Genomic DNA, 12,988 nt, shown 5'->3' with positions numbered 1-12,988 from the left:
AATAAAAGAACAGAAGCGATTAGATAGAAAGAAAAGTTGGATTTACAAATAAGTCAACAAATTGAAGCATAAAAAGGAAGCGCGTTACATATTTAAGATATATGTGAACACGAAACGACATCTTGATAGGGATTCAGGAAAACAAAAAACAGTCCAAAATAAGTAAACGATATCATATATATATCTTGATAAGAGTCGAAACTTAATCAATACACATTACATAGAATAAATAGTCTCAAAGTGCATATCAACATAGAATAATATAACATAAAACTATACTCCAAATTTCATTATATCACAGTTTTCTTGCAAATAAATGCATTAGTAGCCTTCAAACTTCTTGCCAGCAGCAGAAATGAAGGCACAAGAATTTTGACCCTTCACAGAAGAGTCTGTGAGAGATCCATAGGAAAGGGATTGGCCAACACATTGTCCATATAATAGTGCCGATGTGTGCCATCCTTTACCACAAACTGCATATCTTCTGATGGTTTCCAGTGCCTTTTCCTTTGATTGATGAACCAGTTGTTTATCTGCTTCTGATCCAGACCGGTCGACTCGGCCAACGCAAGCTTTTGTGACTCCTGTTGGCATGTTCGGTTAACAGAGAAAGGAGATGAAATTTGGAATAAGTTCTGTGACGTATACTTACTGATGGGTAAGGCCATTTGTAATGTCCACTCCACCAGTCCAGCAGCTGTTGCCTGGCTTCCTTAGGCAGCTTCCCTTTCTTCCTCTTTTTCATGAACTCCTGTTTCAGACTGCCTAAATATCCGCTGTATTTCCGCAGTAACTGACCTTTAAGTTCTCAATCTTCGGCGAGGGGATCGATGGAATTGTTATTCACATCAACATCTTCCTCGGATGCTACATTCCTGTCAATACCCTCTCCACAAGCTGAATATAAATGAATAGTAAGCAATCTAGAATAATGTCTCCTAGTTGCTCAAAACAAAAGGGGGCAGCATATTGCCAAATCAATCAAGTTCATAGATTTCTACACACACCAAGGTTGCTACACACGGTGTTACTTGTATGCATCATGTTAAACACACACACATTGACTTACGAGACCGCAAAAGCTCGAGAATTCTCGGGAGATAATGAAGCCTGCTCTGCTTTCGAGTTATACCAGCAAACTAAGCCATGAAGATGAACAATACTTTACATGTAACACAATTTGAATTGATCAACATTAAGGTTCAAGAATTTCTAGACACACTGGCCCATACAAAGGGGAAAAAGAACCGAGTAGACTTCAATCGATCAGATGTCTATAAAGCGAATTTTGCCATGCTTTATCTAGAGATTTGGGGTTCTCTGTAGGCATTCATTTCCTTTAAATAAACACCTAAACTAAGCTACTATAATTAATTTTCGTTTTAACCGAAATCCTTATATGGTACAAGATAATAGCAATCGGAGCACGTTCAAATACAAAGAAGCCGGCATCACCAGAATTGAATAACTCGTGGAATTTTATACTGATGCCTTCAACAAAGTCATCATCGGAAAATGTATGAGATGAAAGTACCAAGGTTGAAAACAAAACATGTAAGAGCAGCGCCAACCCTAAGTCACTTGCAGATGACTTGTATGATGTATCTGAATGCTAATCAAACTACTCCAAACGCCAGATTAAACCTAAATGCAAGTCCATAAAATAGAAAACTCAAGAAAATGTATCAAAAATAGAACACGACATCACTGAGAAATTGTATCGGCACCCTACTCAAGAAACTCAGTCCCCATTGCCCTTCCAATTTAATACCCTAAACAAAATCCATCTGCAACCCTCGTTTAATCGAGCCCTAAATTCTCAAAAGTTCTGATTATTCTCTTTGACATCATGATTATGGTCTTTGAACAATACCTTTCAGTTTTCTAAGCACTTCAGTACCTTTGAATCTCAATATCATGTAGGCTAGCCCTAAAAAGCTGCAACGCATATATATTTTCATTGTTTTTTTCATCACTTATTTCATTTTCTTAATCCGCATCAAGAAGATGAATAAGAACACTTACATATCAGATATGAAAGGATGCAGCAGAAATTTTGAAGAGCATTTAACAGGAAAAAGCACAAAGAGAGGAAGATGTAAAAAAGAAAAAGGAATGAATGAAATTTGTTTTTGTTAATTATTAATGAAACATGTCCCATGATCCATAGACATGCATGTTGTTTTTAAAATATAATATTACAAATAATCAAATTTGGGAGGGGTAGAGAGCATTATCACCAGAAATTGGAGAGGAAACTGTGAGGGCTTTGAACTGACACTCAACACTTTGGAGAAAAAGCATGGCTTACTTGAAGGGTTTAGAGAGCTCCTGCTCGTATTTAGTCAGCATCTCACAATAAGCCTCCATGAACTGGTCATGTGCTGGGTCCTCGCCTATGCAGCCGATCCTTGCAGGACCCGTAGTGGCGGCGGACGCGCATGCTTCTTCCAACCTAGCCACAACTTCAGGCGGCGCTCCTACCTGATTGGTTTTGTTAAAGTTAATGCTGCTTCCATTAGAGGGGGGAAAAAGCAAGAAACTTGAGACTCGTGTCCCCATCATACGTATTTCCTACTCACAAAGAATACGGGACGTCTCGCTTTCAATACAGAAAAGCACTAGCAAAACAAATGAGAAACTAGATTGACGATGCGTTTATAAAAGCTTCCGCTATTTAGTTTAGTTTAGGTTTCAGTTTCCACATTTTGGCAATTGACATAGGCGGCCAAGACACGATGGTAGTGAGGATGAGCCAGGATCTTGGCCTTGATAGAAGAGCTGCCATCGTTGTTCCACTCCATGAAATAACATCCAGTATTGCTGTTGATGATGTTTGTTGCTGGTGTTGTGATGATCGTCTATAATCATATTCATAGGTGATGATTGTTCTGAATCGTTAATATTTGCTCATTATTTTTTTAATTTTGTGGATTTATTGCTGTTGATTTGGTCGTGTTGTGCTTGTTTTCATGTTACTTTTCAGAATTAGTGATAAAACGAGTGAATTCTGTATTTTTTTTTTATTTGATCATGGCTGGAGACATGGACACGACTCTGGGCACGATGTGGTCTGACGTGGCAGTTTCTAGAAGGTCCAGTCAGCAGCGGTTTCTAGAAGACTTCGTCTGTACGCCTTCTGGAAGATTGACTAGCAGAGTTGCATTAGGAGATTAGTTTAAGTTTGAATTTAAATTTAAAAACAATTATCTTTTGTATTATTTTATTATTTTATTTGTTTATCATTTAGGTTTTGAGAGGCTATAAATACTCACTTGGGGTAAGCTTAAACTCATCATCCAGATTACATTCTTCTTTTCTCTCTTGTTTTATTTAAGTTTTTTATTTTTCAAAGTTTTTATTTCTTCTTTATTTTTCAAGTTTTGTTTTTATGCTAAGTATGACTTTTGTCATACTTAGCTAAGTTTTTCATAAGCCGAGAGCTGTCGCGATGATTCAATTCCAACGGGAGAATTGAAACGGTCCCTTAATATCTTCGGAATATCTCTCTCAATCTTTGCGCTTATTTTTTAAAATCAAAACAGTTTTCAAAATCAAAGATAGACTTTGGTCAAGAGGTTGTTACGATTAAATGTGTGGGAGGAAGATTCGGCTTATAGTAAGCAAATTCGACTTCATGAGAACACATTTGGCGAGATAGCTTCGCCAAGAGGGAATTGAGATTGAAATTATCGTTTGTTGAAGCAATAATCCGAGTCGGTCGCCACGAACTTAAACAGTAATTGATCTACGACAATTGATGTTGATAGAATCAATTCCCGAAGCCGGAATCAAATGTTGCCTTGGGTATTCGGTATACAAGATAGAGTCACAGGGATAGCCCTTGTAGACAAAGTAACCGACGTGAATCCCGAAGAGAAAATCTTATTCGATGATCTAAAAGAAATTGAGTCAAAGCGAAGCTTGAGGCTATTTTTACCGTATTTATTCACAACCTTTATTCTCTTATTATTTTTTTATTTAAATTGCTTTTATTTATTTATATCATTTTAATCTCATAATACAAACCTTTATTTTTTACTATTTTCGCTTGGTTAGAACCATTCAAACATTAAATTATGATTTTCTAAGTCCATGAGGATTCAACCCTTATTTTTCTATACTACGTATTTCTTTTATTTATTGATTGAGAATAAGAAATTTATTTTGACACCGAAACGACAGTTGTCAAATTGGCGCCATTGCCGGGGACTTCGCCAAAGTTACTAATTTTTTGTTTGCTTTTGATTTATAACCAGGACTAATCCGGGCACATTAGTGGAGTACAACCTGGAGATCGAAGCTGAAGCTAGGAGACTCCATGCACAAACACTTCGGGAAAGGAGACACCAAACAAATCCAGAAGAAGAATCAAATTCAGGTAATACAAATTCGATGGCCGAACCTACTATTCGAGAGTTAGCCGCGACACCCACTGAACAAGGATCTATGTGCATCGATTTTCCCCAAGGTGAAACTCCGTACCAATTGAAAACCGGCCTTATTCATCTCCTCCCTATATTTCGCGGATTGCCAAACGAGAATCCACACCAACATCTCAAGGAATTTCACATGGTCTGCTCCAGCATGACACCACAGGGAGTAACCGATGACCAAATAAAACTTAGAGCTTTCCTTTTTTCCTTAGCCGATTCGGCTAAAGAGTGGTTATTTTATCTACCTCCTAATTCTGTAACTACATGGGCTCACATGACTCGTCTTTTTTTGATAGGTTTTTCCCTGTGGCAAAAGTAAGTGAACTACGCAGAAGAATACTTGGAATAAAGCAATTTGATGGAGAATCACTCTACGACTACTGGGAGCGGTTTAAGAAGTTATGTTCTAGTTGCCCACAACATGGGTTAACCGAACAAACACTCCTTCAATACTTTTATGAAGGATTATCTCCCCTGGAAATGAAGATGATCGATGCAGCCAGCGGTGGAGCCTTGGTGAATATGACTCCTACTGAGGCAAGAGACTTAATATCGACGATGGCTGCAAATTCCCAACAGTTCCGCGCAAATAATGAACCTTCTCGAAGGGTTCATGAGATAAGTTCATATTCCTTAGAAAATAAAATAGACAAGTTAACTGAAGTCGTAAACTCTCTTGTTGTAGGAAAGACATGACAAAACCGATTATGTGGAATATGTGCATTACCTGATCATCCGACAGACGGTTGTCCATTGATTCAAGATGACGCATCATCTCAAGTTAATGCAGTCGGAAACTTTCCGGGACCTCCCCAAAGAGCTTATAATTCTTACGGTAATACATACAACCCATGATGGAGGGATCATCCGAACTTCAGTTATGCTCAGAACCTGAGATCGAATCAAGGCTATCAAGCGAGACCTCCACCATCGCAACAACCGTAGAAGTCATCATTAGAATCGATTGTCGAGAGGTTAGCACTATCTTAGGAAAAATTCCAGACTCGAACTGAAGCCCACTTCCAAGAGATGGACAAACAGATAAGCCAACTGACTCAAGCCGTGGGGAGATTAGAGTCACAAAAGAGGCTATCATCACAAAATAAGCCGAATCATATAGAGAATGTTAGCGACATCACCCTCCGAAGCGGTATAATTGTTGAATAACCAGATCCAAAGGAAGTAAGCGCATGATCCCAGAAGAAAGAAGAAAATTCGAACTACAGGAGAAAGAAGCAGCAGTTGACACATAATCCCGAGAAAATAATGAAGATGAATCGAAAATTAATTCTGCACCATCTCCCTATGACATTCCGCCTCTGTTTCATGAAAGATTCATTAAAAGAGACAAGCAATCAGAGGAGAGGAAAATCTTGGATGTATTACGGAAAGTGGAAATAAATATTCCGCTTCTTGATATAATCCAGAGTACCGAGGTATGCCAGATACCTTAAAGATCTCTGCACTAATAAAAGACGAATGACCAGAAACGAGAAGGTAAATTTGGGAGAGCATGTCTCAGCTATTTTCCAACGAAAGTTACCACTGAAACTGAAAGACCAAGGTATGTTCGCAATACCTTGTAAAATTGGTAAAATTAGGATTAAGCAAGCCATGTGCGATCTAGGTGCCTCTATCAATGTAATGTGCCTCTCTCCGTCTATAATTTAATTTCCACCGAGCCTTTGAAGGAGACGAGAGTTACACTTCAGCTCGCCGACAAATCAATTATTTGTCCTGAAGGACTCATAGAAAATGTTCTAATAGAGGTAGAAGAATTAAATTTTCCCTGTTGATTTTTATGTGATTGATATGGAAAATGATCGTAGCCACATTGGTTCTGAAATCCTCCTCGGTCGTCCCTTTCTAAGCACGACAAATACAAAAATTGACGTTCGAAGCGGTATTCTTACTATGGAGTTCGACGGTGAGATCATAAAATTTAATGTTTATAAAGCAATAAGATATCCGAATAATGTGCATAGTATCAATTTTGTTGGCGTTACTGAGCTTGTTGATGATTAATCTAACTTTTTTGATGATTTATATAGGAAATCGGATGATAAAAAAGACGACATAAGGGAGTGGAAAAATATTTCAGTTGTTGAACTAGATTTGATCTTAACTCCTTTAAACACTGAAGATTTACCTTCTCTTTTGCAGGCACCAAAAATTATGTCAAGGAATCATTTAAAGAAATCAGTTTTTGGTAAAAAAGATGTTTGGATGGACATTCTTTTTAATTTGGGAAAAATCCGAAGAAATCTTGATGAGAATTTTCGAATTTCTCATAAGAAATTTCTTAGTTGGAAAAAGCGAATGAAGTGGAAGAGTCTGTCACGGAACCTGTAGTCTGAATCAGGTCGTCGAGCCAATGACGTTAAACAAAAGCGCTTCATGGGAGGCAACCCATTGTTTTCAATTGCGTTATATTTTTTTATATTTTTTTATTTTTCTTCGGTCAAGCATGTTTAATTTAATTTTTATTATTTTTTTTGCAGGAATCGAATATTTTTATTCAAACTTAAACGATGAGGATTTACGAAATTATGATTCGAACATTGCTGATTTCGGAGTATATTGAGCAGTAAAAAGTCGAGCAAAGCAGAAAAAAAGGGGAACTCAGCTGTGCGCCCCGTTTCATTAAACACGCACGTTAGTAAATTCCAAGGGAGAGCTCGGCGCACGTTAGCCAAACCCAAAATTATTTTCCCCCTATTTTGATTCCTCTGCCGCCCACCTTCTCCCATTCCCCTTTTTACTATATCGTGGCCCCCACCTTATCCCATCAATCCATTCTTTTTCAATTTTCACCACTCATTATCCTAAAAAATAACATCCACTTTGACTCAAACTCAAACACCCCTCCCCTCCCACGCACGACACTACCAAACTAAACCCAATTAAACCAAACTTCTAATCTTCATCTCTTCATACCCGATCGCCCCCCAACGCACGAACCCTCCCCCTCCTTCTCCTCACCGCCGGCGGTTTCAATGAAGAACTCGTTCTGTTCATGCTAACGTGCTTCAAACCGTCCACTCCTCTCCACTCCACGATGGTGCGCACAAGAAACCAGTAGGGCGACGCCACAGCTCGTTCACCCGAGTGATTCAGACTCCCTTCCGTCGCCACCTGCTCCTCTCTCTCGCATCCACGCCTGTCAAATTTTCTGTCGTGATTGATGCATTCGACGACATCGGAAAATACTTCGGAGGTAAATTCTGATCATATTTTCATTCAACTATTACTAATGTACCATCCGATTTATGGTTTTACAGAGGATTTCAAAGCCGATTTTCCGCCAACGACACAACCTAACCATGCTTCTAGTTCATGACATCAAATCCAATTTTGCCTCCCACCATGGTTGTGGTCGACATTAAATCCGGGGAGTACTCTATTCCTTCTCTTGCACTTTAATTTTAATTTTTCATTTTGAGGCATAACGCTTTAAATGAAGGGGAGTAGAGTGTATGATTGAATTTCATTTCGCTTGTCTTTATGCTTTGAATCTAGTATGTGTTGGTTGAATTGGTCAGAAATTTCATTGATTGTTTTTGTCTTGTTGAAAATTTTTGGAATGCTATGATTGTTTGGGAACACATGATTGTTTATGTTAGGATATTCTTGATAGCGAATAACATGAATTGTAATAAGTTGGTGTTTTTGTGATACTCCATGATTTTGTTGGTTGAAATGTGATTAAATCAGAGCATGAAAACAATTTGGTGAGATTTGAGCCTTTACAAGCATATCATTTTCGCTCTCATTTTGTTTGATTGAGTGTGTTGAATTTGGAATTGGTATTCTAGAACCTGCATGTTAAATACTGTCGAGATTACACATGAACATGATACTTAAAAATGATTTGGGCACCTTAGGATTAACCATTCTGTTTCCCCACTAAATAGCTTACCCATGCATTTTTCCCCTTAGTTAACCACTATTGAGCATATTCCCGCTTCTTTGTTTTCACCATGTTCATAAACCTGAGCCTTTTTTTATTTTATCAATCTTTTCTACCTTTTTCAGGGCAAGTGAATAATTTTACCATTATGTTCTCCATCGAAAACAAATGTTGAAAAAAAATATAGCAGTTCGAAAAAAAAATTGTTCGAAAGAAAAAGAAAAAAAAGACATGAAAGAAAAAATAGAAAACAAAACAATAAAAGTGTGAAAAAGAAAAAATGCATTACGACGAGAAAATTGTTGTTTAATATGTCGTCTTTTTATCTTGTTGTGCTTAATGTTTTGATGGAGTTGAGATTATTATTTGTTAGTTCCTTGCCTTGAATTTTAGCCATATTTTTAGCCTTTTCCCCACCTTTACCTAAGTCCCGTTACAACCAATAAAAGACCCTTTGATTTATACATTTTGTTCTCATTAGTAGTGGAGATTTGATTTACTTGCAGGCTTATGGTAATACCGTGTCAATTCTGACATTGAGCGTTTCTTTACCCCAAACACATTGAGTGATTTGAGTGAATCCCGGTAAGGTGTTGAGTTATGAGCATTGAGATTAATGAATGATTGAATATTACAATTGCACTTGACTTGTTCCAATTGGTGATATTCAATTGATTGATTTCTTGACTTGAATAGTTATTGTGGTCCCTACCTTGCTTCCATAAATGTGAAACTTGACAAAAGAACGTTTAATGAAGTTTTTGACTGATTTGGTTAATCATACTTGAGGACAAGCATGAGATAAGTGAGGGGGAATTTGATGAGTGTTCAGGAATCGTTAATATTTGCTCGTTATTTCTTCGGTTTTGTGGATTTATTACTGCTGATTTGGTCGTGTTGTGTTTGTTTTCGTGCATGTCCTTAATTTCCAGAATTAGTGATAAAACGGGTGAATTCTGTATTTTTTTATTATTTGGTCATGGCTGGAGACATGGGCACGACGCGGTCTGACGTGGCAGTTTTTAGAAGGTCCAGTCAGCAGCGGTTTCTAGAAGACTTCGTCCGCACGCCTTCTGGAAGATTGACGAGCAGAGTTGCATTAGGAGACTAGTTTAAGTTTGAATTTAAATTTAAAAACAATTATCTTTTGTATTATTTTATTATTTTCTTTGTTTATCCTTTAAGCTTTGAGAGGCTATAAATACCCACTTGGGGTAAGCCTAAACTCATCATCCATATTACATTCTTCTTTTCTCTCTTGTTTTATTTAAGCTTTTTATTTTTCAAAGTTTTTATTTCTTCTTTATTTTTCAAGTTTTTTTTATGCTAAGTATGACTTTTGTCATGCTTAGCTAAGCTTTTCATAAGCCGAGAGTTGTCGCGATAATTCAATTCTAACGGGAGAATTGAAGCGGTCCCTCAATATCTTCGGAATATCTCTCTCAATCTTTGCGCTTATTTTTCAAAATCAAAACAGTTTTCAAAATCAAAGATCGACTTTGGTCAAGAGGTTGTTGCGATTAAATGTGTGAGAGGAAGATTCGGCTTATAGAAAGCAAATTCGACTTCCTGGGAACACACTTGGCGAGATGGCTTCGTCAAGAGGAAATTGAGATCGGAATTATCGTTTGTTGAAGCAACAATCCGAGTCGGTCGCCACGAACTTAAACGGTAATTGATCTACGACAATTGATGTTGATAGAATCAATTCCCGAAGCCGGAATCAAAGGTTGTCTTGGGTATTCGGTATACAAGATAGAGTCACGGGGATAGTCCTTGTAGACAGAGTAACCGACGTGAATCCCGAAGAGAAAATCTTATTCGATGATCTAAAGGAAATTGAGTCAAAGCGAAGCTTGAGGCTATTTTTACCGTATTTATTCACAAACTTTATTCTCTTATTTTTTTTTATTTAAATTGCTTTTATTTATTTTTACCATTTTAATCTCATATTACAAACCTTTTTTTTTACTATTTTCGCCTGGTTAGAACCATTCAAACATTAAATTGTGATTTTCTAAGTCCCTGAGGATTCGACCCTTATTTTTCTATACTACTTATTTCTTTTATTTATTGATTGAGAATAAAAAATTTATTTTGACACCAAAACGACAGTTATCATAGGAGAACCACTGCTGCTATTGTGGTTCTGGTCTTGATTGTTAGAGTGAGGTAGAGGAAGAAATAAGGATCCTGATGAATCTGTATTATGATGATGATGGTGATGAGAAGTCATGGGATGATGCAACATCGACATAGGACACAACACATTACCATTGTGTCCAAAAGCCATCATGCAAGAAGTGCTATTGGAACCACCTTCCATTATCTCTCCCAGTATCTTATCTTTCTTCCTTTTCTTTCTCTTTCGTACGCAATTTATTCTCTCCTTTGCCCTAAAGATTGTTTATATCTCAAGAACTCTCCCGAGATTCATGCTACAAAGAAACAGGCTTTTCATAGGAAAACACCTAAATAGTGGTAGCAGCAGCAGCAAGCAGTGAGTGAATTTCTGGCAAAGCCTGCTCATATTTCCTTTGGAAAATGGGAGTTTTTTTGTTTGTTTATCTTCCAAGTCATTAACAGAAGAGCATTAGTTCTCTCGAGCTTTTTTTGCACTTTGTTTGGACGACAAGAAAGAGAGAGAAAATATGGCATTCAAAGTTTCATGGCACTACTACTATTATGCAGATGACTGCCTGTGTGGGCTGTGTATGCAAAGCTTTACCTTCCCGATGGAGAACTCCCCAACCCTCTTTTCCTTGCACTGCTAACTGGTGCATACTGCCATTACGGGCAAACAACAAAGAGAGAAGAGAGAGAGGGAGAGATTAGACGTTTATAAATCGTTTTCTTATCTTTCACTCCATGTATTACGAGAAGGAAACATAATAAATACAACAATGGAAGAAAAGAAACGATCAAATGGAGGAAGGCCACAAGGCAAACAAGTGGGAAAAAGGTTTATGGGGGCACGAAATCATCAATCAATTCATTAACAACTCTTCTTCTTCTTCAACAAACTCTCGTTTAAAGATTATAATTTATTTAATCTAAAAATTTAAATGATAAAGGACAAAGGGAGTGAAGGTGAACACTCATTGTTAGTCTCAGTCATAGCATCTAATCCGCAATTATTCAGAAAAGAAGAAGAAAAAAGTTGGCTTTAACTACAAAAGCTGATCAACCAAGTTCGACAGTCCGAATGTCTCTCTCTCTCTCCACCAAAGCTTTCATATCTTGTAAGGTGGAAATAAATACGGTTAAATTAATAATATAAATCTTTTTAAAGATAAAAAATAAAATTTTATGATGGATAAAATTAATAAAATAAATAAATAGTTAAAGAAATTTTAGATTTCAGATAAGGTATATGTTCCCCCTATGAAAGTAGTAGACCCATTGCAGAATGAATTGAACATTTTCTAAATAATTGATAAACCATTTATATAATATTGATTTATATTCATTTACTAAATTAAATATATGTTTATTAATAAAAATTTAATGCTCATTTAATAGATGAATAATTTTAAATAAAAGTATGTTAAATTTATTTATATTCACAAATAATTTGTTTAAAAACTCATTTGTAAATGTTATAAGCTAATTTATTCAGTTTTTTATTTTAAATATTAATGAAAGTAGATATTAAATTGAATACATGATAAATTTTAGAGTTTAAACTATAAAATTTAAAGATTAATAGCATAATTTAACTATTAATCTTTAGCTTATAAATAAAATATAGAAATAAACAAACAAATATAAATAAATATATTTAGAAATACTAAACAAATTAAACATAAATAAACATAATATTAAAATTTTTAACAAACATATATACATATATAATCTTATACGTTAAAGTTTGATTCATTTACACTTCTAATCTCTTGTGCACATACACCATGGGGGTTTCATGAGAGACGGCTCCAATCAAGCTTCAACAAATTGTCTCCCTGTGAGGCCTTCCTAACTCGGGTGTTGCCCCTTTGCATTCGCCCTGATAACACTGCAAACCCTTTTCTATTATGCTATATGCTCATCTTACTCTCAGAATTGGTTTTCTCTCTGCCATATGGCTACTAGGGTTCCATGATACCCCACTAATGTCTTCTTTTAGTAACTCTTTTCGAATGCGTAGAATAATGCAAATACATAACGGACACTTCCCTTGATTCTTTGTGCAAATATGTGCACCAGCACTCTCATCTTTCAAGTATAATTGTTATTCAAGGGAAATTTAGGTACACAATAAAGCACGCTTGTCCTGTCGTGTTGCAGAAAATTCTTTCATCATGTATAACTAGAAATCAATGAACATTAACCCTAAATGACTAAACCCCAAATAGCAACAATGAACACAAGTCTATGAAGATTGATGAGAAAAACACCAACATGTAATGGAACATAACAGATTTATTACACACAACATCGGTTCCACTCGATTAATAATAATATTAACCCCACAACAAAGACAAAGGAAAACAGTTGATAGGGTTTGTGTCCACGATATTAGTGGTATCTTTGCTGTAAAAGCCAATAAACGTCTTCGGGTATTCTCTGATTCGATTCTTAGGATGGAGCTGGCCGGGCTGGAGATGGTCAAGGCGATGGAAGCTTCTAGGTGTGAGTCAGA

The 12,988-nt window shown here is 36.5% G+C and overlaps 1 long non-coding RNA gene and 1 pseudogene across 1 annotated transcript; one reads left to right on the top strand and one right to left on the bottom strand.

Annotated features, from left to right (window-relative positions):
• Positions 1 to 286: 286 nt before the first annotated feature.
• On the bottom strand, positions 287 to 2,562 carry LOC120217350 (annotated as a pseudogene).
• Positions 2,563 to 2,741: 179 nt separating this feature from the next.
• Positions 2,742 to 10,654, top strand: LOC120217461. Its single transcript, XR_005525145.1, has 3 exons — positions 2,742 to 2,859; positions 3,096 to 3,100; positions 10,462 to 10,654. It is a non-coding gene; the product is annotated as an uncharacterized LOC120217461 (long non-coding RNA).
• Positions 10,655 to 12,988: the final 2,334 nt, after the last annotated feature.

The sequence above is a fragment of the Hibiscus syriacus genome, unplaced genomic scaffold, assembly GCF_006381635.1.
Source record: "Hibiscus syriacus cultivar Baekdansim isolate YM2019G1 unplaced genomic scaffold, ASM638163v2 tig00110187_pilon, whole genome shotgun sequence".
Lineage (NCBI taxonomy): Eukaryota > Viridiplantae > Streptophyta > Magnoliopsida > Malvales > Malvaceae > Hibiscus > Hibiscus syriacus.
This window is presented reverse-complemented; position numbering and strand designations above follow the sequence as displayed.